Source organism: Saccopteryx leptura, chromosome 12 (assembly GCF_036850995.1).
Source record: "Saccopteryx leptura isolate mSacLep1 chromosome 12, mSacLep1_pri_phased_curated, whole genome shotgun sequence".
NCBI lineage: Eukaryota > Metazoa > Chordata > Mammalia > Chiroptera > Emballonuridae > Saccopteryx > Saccopteryx leptura.
The window spans coordinates 30,897,279-30,918,301 of record NC_089514.1 but is presented as its reverse complement, the minus strand read 5'-3'; positions in this window follow the sequence as shown (position 1 = coordinate 30,918,301).

Genomic DNA, 21,023 nt, shown 5'->3' with positions numbered 1-21,023 from the left:
TCTTGAAACAAATGAAAATGAACATACAACAACTCAAAATTTATGGGACACAGCAAAAGCAGTCTTGAGAGGGAAGTTCATAGCATTACAGGCATACCTTAAGAAGCAAGAAAAAGCTCAAATAAACAACTTAACCCTGCATTTAAAAGAACTAGAAAAATAACAACAAATAAAGCCCAGAGGGAATAGAAGGAAGGAAATAAAGATCAGAGTGGAAATAAATGGCATAAAAACTTTTAAAAAAAATACAAAAGATCAATGAAACCAAGAGCTGGTTCTTTGAAAATGTAAACAAGATTGATGAACCTTTAACCAGATTCATCAAGAAAAAAAGAGAGAGGATTCAAATAAATAAAATTAGAAATGAAAGTGGAGAAGTTAAAACTGACACTACAGAAATACAAAGGATTGTAAGAAAATACTATGAAGAACTTGATGCCAAAAAATTGGACAACCTAGGTGAAATGGATAAATTCCTAGAAACATAAAATCTTCCAAGACTCAATTTGGAAGAATCAGAAAACCTAAACAGATCAATCACAACAAATAAAATTGAAACAGTTATCAAAAAACTCCCAACAAACAAAAGTCCTGACCAGATGGCTTAACAAGCGAATTTTACCAAATATTCAAAGAAGAACTAACACCTATTTTTCTCAAGCTATTTCAAAAAATTCAAGAGAGAAGATTTCCAAGTTCCTTTTATGAGGTAAGCATTATCCTCATTCCAAAACCAGAATAAGACACTACAAAGAAAGAAAATCATAGGCCAATATTCCTGAGGAACATAGATGCTAAAATTGTCAACAAAATATTAACAAACTGGATCCAGCAATACATTAAAAAAGTCATACATCATAATCAAGTGGGATTTATTCTGGAGAGGGAAGGCTGGTACAATATTCGCAAATCAATCAATGTGATTCTTTACATAAACAAAAGAAAGGATAAAAATCACATGATTATATCAATAGATGCAGAAAAAACATTTGATAAAATCTAGCACCCATTTATAATCAAAACTCTCAGCAAAGTGGGAATACAGGGAACATACCTCAACATGATAAAGGCCATCTATGACAAACTGACAGCCATCATTATAGGCAATGGACAAAATTTAAAAGCAGTCCCATTTAGATCACGAACAAGGCAAGGGTGCCTTCTTTCACCACTCTTACTCAACATAGTTCTGAAAGTCCTAGTCATAGCAATCAGACAAGAAGAAGAGATAAAAGGCATTCAAGTTGGAAAAGAAGAAGTAAAACTATCATTGTTTGCTGATGACATGATACTGTACATAGAAAACCCTAAAGTCTCAGTCAAAAAACTACAAGGCCTGATAAATGAAATTGGCAAGGTGGCAGGATATAAAATGAATATTCAGAAATCAGTGGCATTTTTTATATACTAACAATAAACTGTCTGAAAGAGAAATTAAGGAAACAATCCTCTTCAGTATTGCAACAAAAAAAAAAAATGAAGTACCTAGGAGTAAATTTAACCAAGGAGGTAAAAGACTTGTACTCAGAAAACTATAAGACATTGAAAAAAGAAATCAAGGAAGATACAAACAAGTAGAAGCATATACTATGTTCCTGGATAGGAAGAATAAACATCATTGAAATGTCAATATTACCCAAAGCAATCTATAGATTCAATGCAATTCTTATTAAAATACCAATGGCATACTTCAAAGATATAGAACAAATATTCCAAAAATTTATATGGAACCAAAAAAGAACACAAATAGCTTGAGCAATCTTGAAAATGAAGAATAAAGTGGGAGGTATCACACTTCCTGATATCAAGTTATACTACAAGGCCATTGTACTCAAAACAGCTTGGTACTGGCCTAAGAACAGGCATATAGATCAATGGAACAGAACAGAGAACCCAGAAATAAACCCATGCCTTTATGGTCAATTGATATTTGAGAAAGGAGGTAAGAGCATACAATGGAGTAAAGACAGTCTCTTTAACAAATGGTGTTGGGAAAATTGGACAGGTACATGCAAAAAAAAAAAAAAAAATGAAACTAGACCACCAACTTACACCATTTACAAAAATAAACTCAAAATAGATAAAAGACTTAAATGTAAGTCATGAAACTATAAACGTCTTGGAAGAAAATATAGACAGTAAGCTCTCTGACATGTCTTGTAGCAATATTTTTGCCGTTTTGTCTCCACAGATAAGTGAAATAAAGGACAAAATAAACAAATGGGACTATATGAAACTAAAAAGCTTTTGCACAGCAAAAGACACCATGAACAAAATTAAAAGACAAGCCACACAATGGGAGAATATATTCACGAATACATCTAGGGGTTAATAACCAAAATTTATAAAGAACTTCTAAAACTCAACACCAGGAAAGTAAACAATCCAATTAAAAAATGTGCAAAAGAACTGAATAGACACTTCTCCAAAGAGGACATACAGATGGCCAATAGGCATATGAAAAAATGTTTAACGTCATTAATCATCAGAGAAATGCAAATAAAAACCACAATGAGATACCACCTCACACCTGTCAGAATGGTGCTCATTAACAAATCAACACATAATAAGTGCTGGCGAGGATGTGGAGAAAAGGGAACCCTTCTGCACTGCTGGTGGGAATGCACTTGTGTAGCCACTGTGAAAAATAGTATGGAGTTTCTTCAAAAAATTAAAAATTGAACTGCCTTTTTTTTTTTCAGAGACAGAGAGAGAGTCAGAGAGAGGGACAGACAGGAACAGAGAGAGATGAGAATCATCAATCATTAGTTTTTTATTGCGACACCTTAGTTGTTCATTGATTGCTTTCTCATATGTGCCTTGACTGCGGGCCTTCAGCAGACCGAGTAACCCCTTGCTCGAGCCAACGACCTTGAGTCCAAGTTGGTGAGCTTTGCTCAAACCAGATGAGCCCGCGCTCAAGCTGGCAACCTCGGGGTCTCGAACCCAGGTCCTCAGCATCCCAGTCTGACACTCTGTCCACTGCACCATCGCCTGGTCAGGTGGAACTGCCTTTTGACCCAGCTATCCGACTTTTAGGAATATATCCTAAGAATACCGAATCACTGATTCAAAAGAAGATATGCACCCCCATGTTTATTGCAGCATTATTTACAATAGCCAAGATCTGGAAACAGCCCAAGTGTTCATCAGTGGACAAATGGATTAAAAAGCTGTGGTATATATACACAATGGAATACTACACAGCCATGAAAAAGGAAATCTTACCTTTTGTAATGGCATGGATGGACTTGGAGATTATTGTGCTAAGCAAAATAAGCCAGGCAGAGAAAAACAAATATGATATGATCTCACTTATATGTGGAATCTAAAGAACAAAGTGAACTGAGGAACAGAATAGAAGCAGAGGCAGGGTCACAGGGACCAGAGGGACAGCAGTCAGAGGGAAGGGGAGTGAGGGGATGGAATCAGAAAAGGTGAAGGGATTAGTATACCACAGAGATAAGATAACAGAACAGCAAATACCAAAGGGAAGGGGGGAAGGGGACAATGGGGGGCAAAGGGGTGGGGCTGTGGGTGTTATATTGAGTGGAACACTTGATTTATGTTAACACAATAAATTTAAATTAATTTTAAAATTAAAAATAAATAAATAACCTGTTGTCAGAGAAAAAGCAAATCAGGTCACCTGCATTCTGAAAAGCCAACAGTTGACCGAATTTTCCAGTGTTCAGTAGTCTCCTAACACGGAGATCATTGCTTTTACCAAAACAAACAATAAAGAAAAGGGAGAGCAATTATCAAACATGCTGAAATTGTGCAAAGCAAGCATATGAATACAAGTTAAAGAAATTCCCTGGGGTCCTTCTCCAAATGCTCCCCAAACTGGGCCTCTCTCCCCTTCTGCCTGATGCCAGCAGAGAGCTCTGCTGACCCCGCTTCTTCCCAGTCAAAACACACCTGCCTTCAAAGAGCCTTGTGTTTGACAGGAAGAGCTCATTCCCCACCATAGCCGGAGGGAAGGCGGTACAGTTACTGCGTGTCTCCTCAAAGAGGGGCGTAGGAGGGACAGTCCCAAAACATCAGCATGGAGGGACCCACTGGATACACAGGAGCCTGTCTCCACAACCCCCACCGGTTGAACTGAACAACTTATTTTAATAATTTAAACATATTTCAATGCCCACATGCTGAATAATATTTGAAAGAAGTAGTAAAACTGGCCGAGAGATTCTAAATATTTTTAGAAAGTTTGTTTCCATCTTTGTGGATTCAGCGTACACATGTTGTCCATTAAAGTGAGACGTGCCGAATTAAAATAGAGAATATGCTTTTTTTTTTTTTTTTAACTATCTCATTATGGGGGCAGAACATTCATGACTTCTGAGTGAAGAAATAATCATTCTCACTCTAGACTAAATGCTATAGGTTATTTTACTTAGAAAGAGAAACATTCTTCATGTTTCCCAGAGATCACAAAAGAAAATTAAAAGCTTGACAAATGTTGTGTGTCTACTTTATGAATTAGTCCTTTAATGTTTCAAAACCAAGTACAACATATCAGCTTCGTAGCAAGTGCATTTTTTTCCCCTCGAAGGGGCCAGTGAGGGTCTCTGTGGTTAGTGATATTTTTAATCTAGTTCTGGACTTTCTCCAGGAAATCACTAATAATTACTAATTGTATTTTTGTAAGTTAATGAAAGGATGCAGTTTTTTTCTATGCCTCCTTTTCACTTGTATAATTGATGATGTTGCTTTTTTTTACATGATTGAGTAAAGCCACAATACAGAGACATGAATTAACTGAGGAAGCTTCTTTGTGCAGTCTTATCGACATGAAATGTAAACCCTAGTCATGCAGTTGTCTTAACAGAAACTATTTTTTCTTTTTTTTTAATTTTGCCACTTAAATTTATAATAGACACTAGCTGAAAAGAGAACCTTTTAGTGAAGTTGTTCTAAATGTAGTTTTCCATTGATTTGTGGACAATCGTGTTTATAAAAATGTTAACTAGATTTCCTTAGAAAGCCTTTCACAGTGTTGAATTTAACTAAATTACAATAAGAGTAAATCACCCAGAGTATATTTTCTAATGTCTCCAAGGCTTCCAAATGGCAAATGTAGATAGCTCCTTATATTTGTGAAGTCAGTTTATTCATTAAAGTCTCTAGATCTTTATTAGATTGAATGGAAGTTTATGATTTGGAGAAAAATCTGCCAGGATTTTTCTCACTTTTTCTTTATTTCTTCTTTCTTATTTTCATTATTATTATTATTTTGCTTTATATTTCATAGAGGATAAATAGTCCATCCCTGGAAGAGAGTTTGAAGTCAGGTGTTTATGTCCAGTTTGGACATGAAGAAGAAATTCATTACCATATATTTAAAAATCAGCCAAAAATTTAGTCTGAGATTGGAATGTTTGGGTTGTGATAGCAGGGAGAGTGGGTGATATTAACCCAGCAATTACTAAGGAGGTATCAGGAGTTATGTCAAGCAAGTTTCAGGTACCTGGGATCACAGTCAGATATCAGGAGAGAGGAGTGATCAAGTGCAAACCATTATATTACTACTAACACTAACAAATACACTAACAAATAGCATGCACTGTGTTCCAGGCACTGGATATATATATTTATATATATTCATATTGCTTACAACTGTCTTGTGAGTTAGGTACCATTATGCTCATTTTAGAGATTAGGGAATGAAAACACAGAGGGATAAATAACTTGTTGAAGGTCACAGATTAGTGTTAGGATTTAAACCCAGGCATTCTGGCTTCAAAATCCATCTTCTTAACCATTGCAATATGCCATCTCTCTGGAGCTTGTTTTCTTCCAGTTCAGTATCTTTTAATGGGACCACCCACTGTTGGTGGCAGCTCCCACTGACATTTTGAAGGAGCTATTTATTTCTCTTCCATGACTGTTCTTTGATTAGTGAGTACATGTTGTGAAAGGTAGCATGATTTCCATCCAACTCTTGGCCATTCAGTTCTAAGAAAACAAGTTTAGTTATCCATGCTCCATCCATCTCTCTATATATCAGGGGTTGGGAACCTTTTTGGCTGAGAGAACCATGAACACCACATATTTTAAAATGTAATTTCGTGAGAGCCATACAACGACCCGTATACGTTAGGCATTATCCAATAAAAATTTGGTGTTGTCCTGGAGGACAGCTGTGATTGGCTCCTGCCACCATGAACATGAGTGGTAGGAAATGAATGGATTGTAATACATGAGAATGTTTTATATTTTTAACGTTTTTATTTGTTTTTATTAAAGATTTGTCTGCGAGCCGGATGCAACCATCAAAAGAGCCACATCTGGCTCGTGAGCCATAGGTTCCCGACCCCTGCTATATATTATTCAACTCTAAGAGCCACATGATTCTCAGTGTGAGAGTTCCATCCTGCACCATTTTTATGCAGGCCAAATCCGGTTAGGATGGACATGGAAGGTAGCCTTGAAGGGCAAAGACAACTAAGAGGGAAAGAGTTCTGTAAAGAAAATGATACAATCCAAGAAGAGTGGAAGAAAGGAAGAACAGTATCATGGCTAAACACACTGGCTCTGGAATTCAGACCAGCCTGGGTTTAAATCTGGCTTTTGCCACTTGATTGCAGCAAGACCATAGGCAAGAAACTGAACTTTTCTGAGCCTGTCTTTTTAGCTCTCAAATGAGAACAGTTATATATCCCTTGCAGATTGTCGTGAGAGTTCAGTGAAGCAATATCTGTTTGGTTCTTCGTAGCCCAACATCAGGCACAAGTGTTTTTTTTTTTTTTTTTTTTTTTTTTTTTTTTTTTTTTTTTTTCATTTTTCTGAAGCTGGAAACAGGGAGAGACAGTCAGACAGACTCCCGCATGCGCCCGACCGGGATCCACCCGGCACGCCCACCAGGGGCGGTGCTCTGCCCCCCAGGGGGCCGATGCTCTGCCCATCCTGGGCGTCGCCATATTGCGACCAGAGCCACTCTAGCGCCTGAGGCAGAGGCCACAGAGCCATCCCCAGCGCCCGGGCCATCTTTGCTCCAATGGAGCCTTGGCTGCGGGAGGGGAAGAGAGAGACAGAGAGGAAAGCGCGGCGGAGGGGTGGAGAAGCAAATGGGCGCTTCTCCTGTGTGCCCTGGCCGGGAATCGAACCCGGGTCCTCCGCACACCAGGCCGACGCTCTACCGCTGAGCCAACCGGCCAGGGCAAGTGTTTAATACAAGACTTTCGTTGCCCTGGCCGGTTGGCTCAGCGGTAGAGCGTCGGCCTAGCGTGCGGAGGACCCGGGTTCGATTCCCGGCCAGGGCACACAGGAGAAGTGCCCATTTGCTTCTCCACCCCTCCGCCGCGCCTTCCTCTCTGTCTCTCTCTTCCCCTCCCGCAGCCAAGGCTCCATTGGAGCAAAGATGGCCCCGGGCGCCGGGGATGGCTCCTTGGCCTCTGCCTCAGGCGCTAGAGTGGCTCTGGTCGCAACATGGCGATGCCCAGGATGGGCAGAGCATCGCCCCCTGGTGGGCAGAGCGTCGCCCCATGGTGGGCGTGCCGGGTGGATCCCAGTCAGGCGCATGCGGGAGTCTGTCTGACTGTCTCTCCCTGTTTCCAGCTTCAGAAAAATGCAAAAAAACAACAACAACAACAAAAAATAATAATAATACAAGACTTTCATACATGTAAGTATGGACAGGTATGGCTAATTTGAAGATTGGTCATTAGCCCTGGGACTTTCTCAGAAGTGGGAAGAAATGTTCTTTATTTCAGTCACTAAGAATACTTATTGCTCTTCTCCTATAGAGGTATTAAATTTTAAAATACTGTAATTTTAAAAATTAAAAAACTCCTCTTCTGTTTTTAAGATTTCAGCTATAACTTTGAGGTTTCTTTTGAAAAGGAGCAATGCCCATGACTTTGCAAAACACACATGCACACACACACACGATATTGGGACTGACCCCTTTGTGGCTTGGACCTTTTGCCAAGAATTATAAACAGCAGAATGGATGAAAAACTGCTGGAGGTGAAGGGTGTGCCTGACTCCCCCAACCCATAGCCAATGCTCATGCGCTTATGTTTGATACACACTCCAGTTAAGACAGTAAACACACTTCACAGCCCAAGAATAATTTTGGATTATTTATTTTGATGAACACATTCCCACTGGGTTCCTACTGATTATGAATTAATTTTGCTCAGGTATTTTTCAAGGGGAATGTTTTATGAAATTATCCTATGCAAATAGTTTGTGGCATATACTCCCATTTTATTTATTTATTTATCTATACCAGTTATTTTATGAAATGCTTCTCCAGCAACACATCAAAATTTGCTTTTCATTCATTAGGTACAAAATAAAGACTTCTAGCCTTGGCCGGGCGCTCAGTTGGTTAGAGTATACCTTGAAATACGGGGTTCAGCCACCAGCAAGGGTACAAACGGGAAGCAGACAATGAATGCACAACTAAGAGGAACAATAAATGAATGCTCCTCTCTCTCTTTCCCTCTCTCTGTCTTTCTAAAATCAATCAGTAAATTTTTTAAATAAAAAAAAAAGACTTCTACACTTGGGTTAGCTCACAGATTTGGAGCTAGATGACTAATGTTCTTATTTAAGAAACTAGTATTCCCAAAATATAAAGGCCCATTCTTTTCCTATTTATTTATGCCTGGTGACTCAGATGGGTTTGGGGAGGGGAAGATCATCGTGTGAAACATGTGAAATAAACTGCAGTATTGTTAGTCTCAACACGTGAGGTTTTTCTATGATACCTAGTTTCAGTTTGTTGTTCTTGATTAAAGCAGTGATAGAAATGAGAAATAGAGAATCTGAATTTTAAATAAATTTAAAAATATATGAGGATTTTTAAGAATGTGGTGGTAGAAAATTTCCAAGTAAAACAAACCATCGTGCTTAAAATAATTTCAGAGTCTCTCCTGTCTGTATAATTGGCAGACCACTCTTCAGAATGCTCAGGCTGGACAGTCTCACCGTGGGCCAAGTAGTTGGTCTACTTAAGACAGGGGTCCCCAAACTACGGCCCGTGGGCCACATGCGGCCCCCTGAGGCCATTTATCCGGCCCTGCCGCACTTCCGGAAGGGGCACCTCTTTCATTGGTGGTCAGTGAGAGGAGCATAGTTCCCATTGAAATACTGGTCAGTTTGTTGATTTAAATTTACTTGTTCTTTATTTTAAATATTGTATTTGTTCCTGTTTTGTTTTTTTACTTTAAAATAAGATATGTGCAGTGTGCATAGGGATTTGTTCATAGGTTTTTTTTTATAGTCCGGCTCTCCAACGGTCTGAGGGACAGTGAACTGGCCCTCTGTGTAAAAAGTTTGGGGACCCCTGACTTAAGAGGTGTCTCTGTTTTAAAGGACTCATGCTCCATGATGACTGAGGAGGTCCAAGGGCTGCATTTCATACTCTGTCTTGTGAGGCTTGGAAAGCCTATGGCTTTAGTCAATTCCAAATCTAAATTTAGTACCAGGTGCTCAAAATCTTCATGGTAAAATTTTTGCTTCTATCGGATCAAACTTGTAAGAGGCCAGACTGTCTCAACTCATGATGGCATCTACGAAGAAAGGTACTTTTTGGTTAAACAATAGTTAATGGCAGTAGGTTTTGCTACAACATTTCCATAAATAAAAAATTTAAATACAAAGAATGTTATTAATTAAGGTTCTAACAGTTACTTCATTAGTAAACAAATATATCTATGTAAAATAATGAGTCTAGTTTCCATGGAAAGCCTAGGGAAACCAAGAATCTCGTGTTTAATTATTTGGTAAGTAGCCACCCGGGCCATACCAGGGACATATGTATGATAGTGCCTTGCCCTAAACCTTGTTCACAACTACCAGACATTGTCCTCAAGTTACCTGACAGCTTAATTTGTCGTGCTGAAATTTAGCTCATGAGCTAAAAGATGTCATAGAAAATGACAAAGGGCGAAGAGAAAGGGTACCAACCCACTTATTCCTCCAAAGTCTTGAGAATCCTAGAGGTGAGCTAGGCCCAGACTGTGCTAAGGTCTTGTGTTTGCTTCAGTAGTTGGTCTGTGAATTCTGGTCTGAGAATTCTATTTGATCTGCTAGGTGCTATATAAAAAATTTTAGTTTTCTTTAGCCTGACCAGGTGGCGGTGCAGTGGATAGAGTGTCAGCCTGGGATACAGAGGACCCAGGTTTGAAACCCCGAGGTCACCAGCTTGAGGGCGGGGTTGCAAGTTGAGTATGGGATCTCAGGCTTGAGCATGGATTATAAAAATGACCCCATGATTGCTGGCTTGGAGTCCAAGGGTTTGAGCAAGGGGTCACTTGCTCTGCTGGCGCCCCCTGGTCAAGGCACATATGAGAAAGCAATCAATGAACAATTAAGGTGCCATAAGGAAGAACTGATGCTTCTCATCTCTCTCCCTTCCTGCCTGTCTGTCTCTCTCACTTAAAAAAAAAATAGAAATTTTAGTTTTCTTCAAATGTAATAGATGCAGCTCAGAATCAGATGCCCAAGACTACTGCCGGTTTTCTTTTCACCCGCACCTCCAACCCCAGCTATGGAAGCCACAGGCTGGAGGTGAGGAAATGCATTTTCCAAAAAATAGAAGGATTCTCCTAATAGGGAAGATGCAGGCACTCTGGATCCTAAGATGTGGGAGAACCCGAGACCAGATGAAGTCCTAATGGAATAATTAAGGTAAACAGATCATTAAAGGCTTTTGAAGCCTGAGTGGATGGAGGAAACAAGAAATAAAGGTGAAGTAAGCCAAAATGGCAAGCTTTCTTGACAAATTGCTGCCTGAAGCCAAGAGGCATGAAGTTCTGCCAAAGAGGACAGACTGGGAGGTTTCAGACACTAGACGGGATTCAGAATGCTTTTAGACTTAAGAAGGAAGGCCCAAAGTCTAGTGATAGAATATATTTAACCCATCTTGAAATGCTTGAATGTTTAAATACTGTTCTTTAATAGGCATGCCTCTTCGTCTATTAGGCTATTAGAATAAATCATTCCAGGTATTTATTTCTTTAACCAAAAGACTATATTTATGGAATCACAGTAAAATGAATTTAACTATTCTTGGTTAAGTCTCACAAGTTGCTTTATGCAGCCATAACATAGGGCACCATTATTCACTATAGATGGGGCCCCTTGAATTGGAACATCAGAATAGGGAAGAACTGCCCAGCCTTTATCAGGGTATTCTTATTCTTCCTGAGTAGTAAAATCCATACATGTATGTCCATCCCAAAGAGAACTCCAAGAGTGACCCTGAGTGGGCACTGTCCCCTGGGTAGAGAGAGGGCCCTGAGTCATGCATGCTCCAGCTCAGAGCTATATTGTTTTCGCACTTGAAACCACAGAGAGTTTATGCATTGAACTCAACACCTGAAGCTGTCCTCCGTGGACAGCACGCACCGGCTCCAGGTGAGGCACACGGCATGGCTTTCACAGTTAAAGCACTTTCTTCGTGTGCCACCCAGGAAACAGGACATCATACATAACTCTGGTCACATAGGCATTAGAGAAAAAACATCTCAGCCTAGTGTTCCATCCCTAATTCAGACAGGAAAAGACAGTCTTAGCCCTACATTTGAGAAGGAATCCAGAAGTAAAAGTGGAACAAGGGGAGGGACCAAGAAATATAGTGATAAGAAATCTAAGTGTCATCAATATATATGTACAGAAATGTTCATTGTAGTATTTTTGTAATCACAACAAATTGTCAACATCCTGAATATATATCAGTAAGAAGATGGTTAAATAAATTATATAGCATCGCTACTGTGGCATTCCCTGAATTTCATAATAAATTATGTAAGATAAAGGTAGATAATGGAATAATGTCTAATACATATTGTTGAATGGATGAACTAATCACAATGCAATACATATTATATAACCACATTTATTTTATAATCAAAATTAAGCATATATAGAAATATTATACATGTATCCTAAAAATGCTGATACAATGTACCAATCAGTAGTTACCTCTGTAGTGGGAATTGATGGAAAGAAGGGGTAAAAAAAGACACAGATTTTTTACTCCAATGATTTAGGCTTTTAAAAAATGTTCTTTACAAAAAACACCCATTTTTCTTATGTTACTTGTATATTTAAAGAGAAAGTGAGAGACAACAGCTAAATGGTTCTTACCTACAGTGTACTGAATATTTTGCTATTTTTCTCATCCCATTTTCTCTTTCTCATTTTCCTATCCTGGTGTTATAGGAATTTGGTTCTACGGAATTTTCAAGTCCCATCCAATGGGTTATTATAGATAGCTTTTCATTGTTGTAAGACTTGGTGGAATCATGTTAAACTTTTTAGGCCAACAGAAGACTGATGTTGATACAGTTTGCTAGGGCTGCCATAATCCCGAGTGGGTGACATAAACAACAGAAATTTCTTTTCTCACAGTTATGGAGCCAAGAAGTCTAAGATCAGAGTGTCAGTAGCTTTGGTTTCTTCTGAGGCCTCACTCCTTGGCTTGTAGATAACCATCTTCTCACTTTGTTTTTAAATTGTCTATCCTCTGTGAAAGCCCATTCCTCCTGTGAATTGTGTCGCGACGTCCTCTTCTTTTAAAGAGTCAGATTGGATTAGGACCTACTCTGAGGGCTTCAGTTTAACATAATCACCTCTTAAAGGCCCTATTTTCAAATGCAGTCAACATTGGAGGTACTGCGTGTTAGGGTTTGAATATCTGAATTAGGAGGAAAGGACACAATTCAGTCATAACAATGAACCTGGAACTCAAAATTTTAAGTGCTCCCCCTTGTCCACTAGAAGATACCATAGAGACCCAACCCTTTCAAGTACAGGTCTGTATTTGTCAGAGTGGGTTCCTGGTCACCTCCAGGCCACAGGAAAGGGCGTGCCTGGGGAAGTGGGCACTGGGAGGCCCCTCCCACTCACCTGGCCGTTTCTCAAGGGGAAGCGGTACAGCACACCACAGTGGAGAGAGAATGGGCTTTAGAGTGAGGCCACCTCTCTGCCACTTCCAGCCCTAGTCTAGTCTCGTTTCCTGTAATACATGCCTCAAGATCAGAACCAGCTACATAATTTTCAGTTTCAGGGAAAAATGGAATTGTGGGGCCCTGGCTTGGGTGAGGATGTCAATCTCCCCAATCTGTGGGTAAATGGGCAACCCCCAAGTGATTGTAAGCTCTGTGCCGGAGCATAAGCAGTACTTGGATCAGAGACAGAGAGAGGACTGCAGCCAGCCATGCCAAGCCCTACGCTGCCAGCTACAGCCGTGCCCTGCACTGAGATGCCCCTGCGGGATGCACATCTGACCCTGTCCCTCCCCATGCTCATGCCCAGGTTCCCAGCAGGGACAGATGGCAATGCTGGAACACAAGCCTCCCTCCCCTTCTTGATGCAACTTGGTTGCCCAGCAGGAGGAAGGGGGCTTATTTTCTATGTGTAGGGTGGAGATAGGGCCAGGGAGGTCCGGCAGAGAATGCAGCTCCAGGTGGCGGGGAGTGCGGGGGAGGGGACTGAGAGCCTGTGGAGGGGCAAGACACGGGGGAGGTGGCAAGATATGGGACAGGATGTAAGCCAAGGCTTCAAGCCCCCACTGCATGCTCCCCTGTCCTATTGGCCTTCACCTGCGAAACACAAAATCAAAGATACAACTACTAAGAATTCCCAGAAGGTAACTGCAGAGCATGAAACCCCAAGTACAAGGCACTTCTGCGTGCAGTATCCTATGTAAATGCACTGATTATATGCCCATGAAGCCACTTGTTCACTGCGAAATAGCCTAAGACAAGCTTATGTGGCACAGAGCCTGACACATGTTGTGAGTTCAGAAAGAGTTCTCGCTCTATTCCCACTCATTAAAGGGAGCTTAAAATCACTCTTGTATAATTCACTGCCTTCAGAGGAGTTAGGTCATTTATCAAGATTAGTCTATCAAAGGATCCAAACAAAAGTAAATCATGCTCTCCTATCCTGCGAGGTCAGTTTAATTTTCACTTACTCCAAGAAGCCCTTGCTGTTGGAATAACCTTTCCATCTCCTTGGGTGGAAGTTTTCCGAGGACTTTGCTTGTTCCTGTCCTAAATTCTACCTTAGTCCAACCCAGGCATGTGTCTACTCAATATATCAGAAGGCCTGGGAGACAGATAAGCCTCATCTGCTTTTGTGCCCTTTATAATACCTACCACAATGAAAATGAGTTTATTTTTAAATTTTATTTAGAAAATTAAATTTAACAGGGTGACATTGATCAATAAGAGTACATATGTTTCAAGTAAACATCTCTTTACCATTTGAACTGTTTATGTTGTGTTCCCATCACCCAAAGTCAAATCATTTTCCATCACTTTATATTTGTCCCTCCTTACACACTTCCCCCCACCCCCTCCCCCACGTCTCCATACCCTCCTCCCCTGGTAACCACTCACTTTTGTCTATGTCCATGAGTCTCAATTTTATATCCCGCTTATGTGCGAAATCATACACTTCTTAGCTTTCTCTGATTTACTTATTTCACTCAGTATAATATCCTCAGGGTCTATCCATGTAGTCAAAAATAGCACTATGTCATCATTTCTTATAGCTGAGTAGTATTCCATAGTATATATGTACCACATCTTCTTTATCCAATCATCTATTGAAGGACACTTTGGTTGTTTCCATGTCTTACCATTGTGAATAATGCTGTGATGAACATGGGGATGCATGTATCTTTACGTTACCAATGTTTTTGAGTTTTGGGAGTAGATACCCAGTAGAGGGATTGCTGGATTTTATGGTAGTTCTATTCTTAGTTTTTTGAGGAACCACTATGCTTTCTTCCATAATGGTTGTACTAATTGAAAAATAAGTTTAGGATAGATTTAAATAATGGGATTGAAATGGATTTATTCTGAGTAAGCTCTTCTAATTTCTTGTGGACACAAGTGTGCCTCTTCTTAAAAAAATTGATTTTAGAAAGAGAGATTGACCCTGGCCGGTTGGCTCAGTGGTAGAGCGTCAGCCTGGCGTGCAGAAGTCCCGGGTTCGATTCCCGGTCAGGGCACACAGGAGAAGCTCCCATTTGCTTCTCCACCCCTCCCCCTCTCCTTCCTCTCTGTCTCTCTCTTCCCCTCCCGCAGCCAAGGCTCCATTGGAGCAAAGATGGCCCGGGCGCTGGGGCTGGCTCCTTGGCCTCTGCCTCAGGCGCTGGAGTGGCTCTGGTCACGGCAGAGTGACGCCCCGGAGGGGCAGAGCATCGCCCCTGGTGGGCGTGCCGGGTGGATCCCGGTCGGGCGCATGCGGGAGTCTGTCTGACTGTCTCTCCCCGTTTCCAGCTTCAGAAAAATACAAAAAAAAAAAAAAGAAAGAAAGAAAGAGAGATCAATTTGTTATTCCACTTATTTATGCATTCATTGTTTTTTCTTCTATGCGCCCTGACCAGAGATCAAATCAATAACCTTGATGTATCAGGGTAACACTAACCAACTGAGCTATCAGCCAGGTCAGCACTTCTAATTTCTGAGTTTCTCATTCTCACATTTGGTCATACATTTCTTAAGTAACACTAAGCAAACTAAAACAAGTACAGGAAAAAGCCGAAGCTCTAAAAGGACTTTAAACAAATTTTGGATTTTATTTGAGATTTTAGGGAAAAGGTTCTAGTTCAACACAAACAAAAAGATTTCTTATTAAATAATAATTAACCAGATTAATAAATACATAAATTAAACTATAAATTCAAGACAGTCAAGGATATTTAAACAGTCAAATGAAAAGGGCTTTCATTAAGTTATTACATAGGAGGAAAAAGTATATATTCTGGCACACCTGTAATATTCTAGAAAAAAGTATTCATATGTAATTGAAGAAAACATAGAAATATAAAAACACATTGATTTGCAAGGATGATAAGGTTGTGGGGAAATTATTCCTTTTATTTACTCTAAAGTGTTCACATTTAGAAAATAAACTAAGATAAAATGTTTTTGCTCATACTGACTGCTACATCGGTTCTCATATAGTTATTTCAAGAATTTTGGTCTTAAGGGAAAGGTAAGATTTTTTGACTAATCAAAATTGGTCACATTTGAAAAGAAAACAGAACAAAAGAATTCCCCTACAAAATTATTTTCTAATATTTTTAAACTAATTAGTTTTTGAAATTAAAGGCATTTTTTGTTAGTTTCTTAAGAAGTATGACGTTTCTATGAACATTTATGTTTACGTTTTTAAAACCCACACCTTTGACATTTTATTCAGACTTCATTAACCTTATATGCCAGGTGATGGGTTTTCATGGATTGCTTTCTGGAGTTTACTTCCTGCCAAAGGAGTATAAACTGTCAGTTGTTGTATGTGATTGAATATTATATCAGGAACACTTCTTGTAGTTATTTTTCAAAGATTTTGTTTAGGCAAGGGCCAGCCATTTGTAAATATCCTCTAATTTATCATACACCAGTTTATTCTATTATTTCAGCCACCAACCCTAAAGAAGTAAGATTTCTCATAAGCCAAAAACGTTCCTTGTACTTTGAGAGTCCTTTGGCTTATGTTAGCTTGTGGTCTCTCCTCCCATGAAGTTTTTGGCAACCCTCACTTAAAAAAAAAAAAAAAACTCAGAAGAAATTCACATCTGGATTCAATTGATTGGATTTTAACCAGTCTCCATTGCAATATGCAAATAATCACCCTCCTTTGGTGTGTACTTCATAGCTGATAAAACTGAGGTGTCTTATTCTCAGAGCCCCAAGCTTCTTTCTCATTTTTTTCCTTCCTCTGATAGCAGAATCTTTTAAATAGACATACGTCTTCATCCACAATGCAGCTCAAATGTCTGTCAATATTGCCTTCAAATGTCAATGCCGTGCTGCACAATATAAATCAAACAGATGTGAAATTTCATAGGCAAGGTTGTTTCATTGTAAGGCAGACTGGCTTGTCCCAAGCACTTCCATTCATGAATGAAGAGCCATCTCAGAACATCTCAGCCAGCTCCACATACTTGTTTTCCTCACTATATTCCTCTCACTCTTACACCGGCCTGGGCTCTCTCCTCACTATACTTGTTTTCCTCACTATATTCCTCTCACTCTTACACCGGCCTGGGCTCTCTCCTCACTATACTTGTTTTCCTCACTATATTCCTCTCACTCTTACACCGGCCTGGGCTCTCTCCTCACTATACTTGTTTTCCTCACTATATTCCTCTCACTCTTACACTGGCCTGGGCTCTCTCCACCTCCCAGTCACCCACTTGTCTAGAACATCAAAAACTCGGCTTGTTTTTGCAAATCCAGAGGTCATTAATCTCTCCCTTTCTTTCAACTCTTTATTGCTTTCTATATTTTGCTTCAATGACTTGCTTACTTTTCACGGTCTCTCTTAACATGTCTAAAATATGGAGATTGTTTTTAATACTTAGAAAGTGAACCAGGATATCCAAAAAAAGGTAAAGGAAAAAATTTGGCAGGCCAGAATTTCCAGAATGCCTGATAATCTGAGTTTCCTAAAATCTGGAGCCAGATGCTTCTAATCATAAACTCAGAAGTTGAGGACAGCTGATCAACATGATTATATATCCTAATTTCAGTTTTAGATGTGAAACAATATGCCTACAAAAAACCTTCCCGTTGATGGTCTCTGCATTAGCTAGTCCATTTGAGAATTCAAACTCAGATATATCATCCTATTAGTTTTGCTGACATTTGTCCTCACCCCCACACCCCCAATTCCAGTTCCATGTGAATTTAACACAGGTGCAGACTCAGGCTTAACATAAGGGAGCAATTTTCTGATTCATTCGTGTAAGACCCTGAGGGAAAGAAAGAACAAGATGTACCAAGGCAATATTGCATTGTTAAAAATTAACTTAGCTGGCTTTTCTATTGCGACAAGAATACCTGTATCCAAATGCTTCGATACATAAAACAGGCCTCATATACAGTTCTCATCTTAGTCACAGTGTGGGAGAGTTTTTTAAAACTCCTTTTTAAGAAAGTGATTGTAAGGGAATTTAGATTAAAAAAATGATTATTTTTATGCTGTTTTTGGCGATGGTGGGGGGGGGGTCAATCGACATTGTTTGAATCCTATTGGGGGCAGGGATGCAACAGGAAAAATCGAGCAATAACCCCAGGCACACTGTTCTGCAAAAGCCACTCTTGTACTGAAAGGAAACAGCACGTTGAAATGCATTTTTTATTATTATTTATAAAAATTCTTGGGTTTTATGAGTTCAGGGCTTAGTGAGTCTTCTAGCCAAACTGTAAAGTTATTCAGTGCCTGGAAGCAGAATGGAGCGAGGAACTAATTAGCATAGTTCTTACATCACCACTGGAAATTCTTTATTTGCCCTCAGGATCCACATTGCTGTGTCTGCTCAAGGCTGTTGAATATGACAAGGTCAGTAACCCTGTTTTTGTAACAATGAATGCTAACAAACTCAGGCCTCATACATATTGTCATTGTTTAACAGGGTCAACTGAGTTAAATGAGAACACTATGCATGTACAGTGCCAAGAAGACCCATCAACAGTCAAATGCACAATGTTATCATATTAACATAAGTAGTGGAGCAACAGATGGTCCAGCTATGACCAAGTTAGATTTACCCAAACATTCTGCACCAACAGTTGGCAGTAAGAAGGATTTATACCATGGCGCATAGGACACTGCACAGGGAAATGAGAGGCCAGGGTGCTGGTCTCATCTCTGCCACTCTCCCTCGGAAGGCTGCAGCATTAGGATGAGAAGTCAGAGCAGATGACATCAAAAGCCCCTCCAGGCCCCCAGGCCATTATTCTAAGGAAGTCTACAGGATAAATGTATTGCCAATATGGATTTCAATGGAAACATTTTTAATACAGTATGTTTCGTACTGAGTTTCTATTTTTATTCCTTTGGCATTTGGCAGAGAGGTAAAGAAAGCTAATTCCAGCCAGTCTGGTTACCTCTGGTGGCGTATGTGTGAGAACTTAGAAGTTTGTACAAGTTGAATAAAGTGACGACTGACATGTGCTCCTTAGGCCTTGTAACATCATCAACACTATAATCCAATCTACTTATCACTTTTTTCTGAGAAACGCTGTTTAGATTTCCAACAGGGGTTCGTGACTCCGTTTAGAACTCCAGTAAAATAAACATTATTCAATACATTTTTCCATGCTGAGAAATGGAGTCCCATTCAGAGAAGTCAACTTACGATAACCATAACGCTCGACCAGCAATTCTTTCATGTTGTTAAAATTTGTTTTTCTTTCTCTCATCACACACATAAAGACAGTTCATAAATATCAAATAAATATTATTACAGAATAGAACTATAAAATTGCCTAAAAAGAAGATAACCCAGTATTCTATAAACATGAAATAAGGGGGTTTTTTGGTGGAAGGAGTGGAAACGTATAAAAAAAACTGTCTACTGGAGAAGCGCTATGAAGTAGAGCTGGCATATAAATAAGACAAGAAGTATAAAGAAGGAGTGTGGCTTTTAAATCCATTTTAGTATAAACAGACATCTTTGAAAACAATTTTTAATGCAAATTGTTCTGATGTTAATGTACAAATTTTCTTTATATATCATACTGGTTAAACTATGTGTGTTCAACTTTAATTTCTTATATTATAAATGTTTGTAATGGGCCTTCTAAATGCTTGATGTAATATTACTTGTCTGCAGCAACAACATTTCTCAGATGTGCAACATCATTTTAAAATAAATCCCTCAAGATGCCCACAGTTGCTCGAGTCCCTTGAAATGTACGGCACTTAAGAATAGACGTGTGTTTCTTCGGCGCAGGGGCTCTTCAAGGAAATTTTTGACTGCTGATGCAAACGTTAGTAAGCAATGCACTTGTTTGGTTAAGACTTTTAGCCTTGACCTCTGGCTTTAAACCCTTGTCCTTTATTAATCACGTGTTTCCTGAATCAAAGAGAATATTTTTGGAGGGGGAAAATTGTTCTGGGACTGAAAGAGTGTTATATACCAAACAGACATGCCCAGATGACAAATAACCCCTGCGTGATAGCCAGGGTTCATCCAGCTGGTCGCCCCATAGTTTGTGATTGATGGTGTTGATGTTCTAAATAGGCCTAAGCTGTGCCAAGTGTAAGAGCCATAACAAAGTCCTTCAGATTTATCCTGTAGATAGGAGGAGGAAGCGAGAAGGCATGTTCCCAGCACATGGCGATTCTAAGAATGGTGTCATGATTACAAGTAACCTTGCAGAGTTTGTCTGGTTTCTTTCGAAGTTAAACAAAAACTATTTGCTGGTCAGGAATGAATAGGGTCACATAAGGTCTGTCTGAACCTTACGATTACTAAAATGTTTCTCTGTAACTGGACACCTTCTGAAGCTAGGATAACACTGAAATCCACTGCAGGGATCAATATACCAATTTTTCCTTTGCCTTTTGAGGCTTCTGAGAAAATAATAATGGTTCTTTCTTTTTTTAAAAAAAAAGCAAGAAAGAAAGTGACATCATGGCAGATATTGAGGCCATTAAATGTTTGAAGTAAAAAACAAACCAAAACAAAAAAACCTTAAAGATGATTTAACCTAACCATACTTCTCTTTACATTTAGGAAAATGGGATAACTTTCTTTTTTTTTTTTTTTAACCAAAGAGACTTACAAGAACTCTATGTTGTTTATTTTTAAGGCATTTATAAATAATTCTTTACAATCAGATAACATATGAAAGAGCCAAAATTTGTATTTGAGCTTTTCAAGAAGAATGATAATGGTAGCACTTACTATTTTAAAATAAACATTAAATATAACTCCTATGCATAGAAAACTGTTGTACTGTTATTTTATGATACTTTCATTAGTGAGAATTTATATTCTTATGTTTATATAGCATACTTGTGTTACCTTCATAGGTCCGAGGCATTATGTCCTGGTTAACCCCCGTTCCTCATCTCTGCTTTTACTGAAGTGATTCTCCTGGGTGTTGTTTTAAGGAATGACCCTGGGAAACTTGTTCCGGGGATTGATGTAAGCATGTTGTTTAGGGAAATTTCTATGCAGACTCTAACAAACTTCTTTCTAGTCTTAGTATATGAAATAGTTGTTTTTCTCTGATATATTTACATTTATC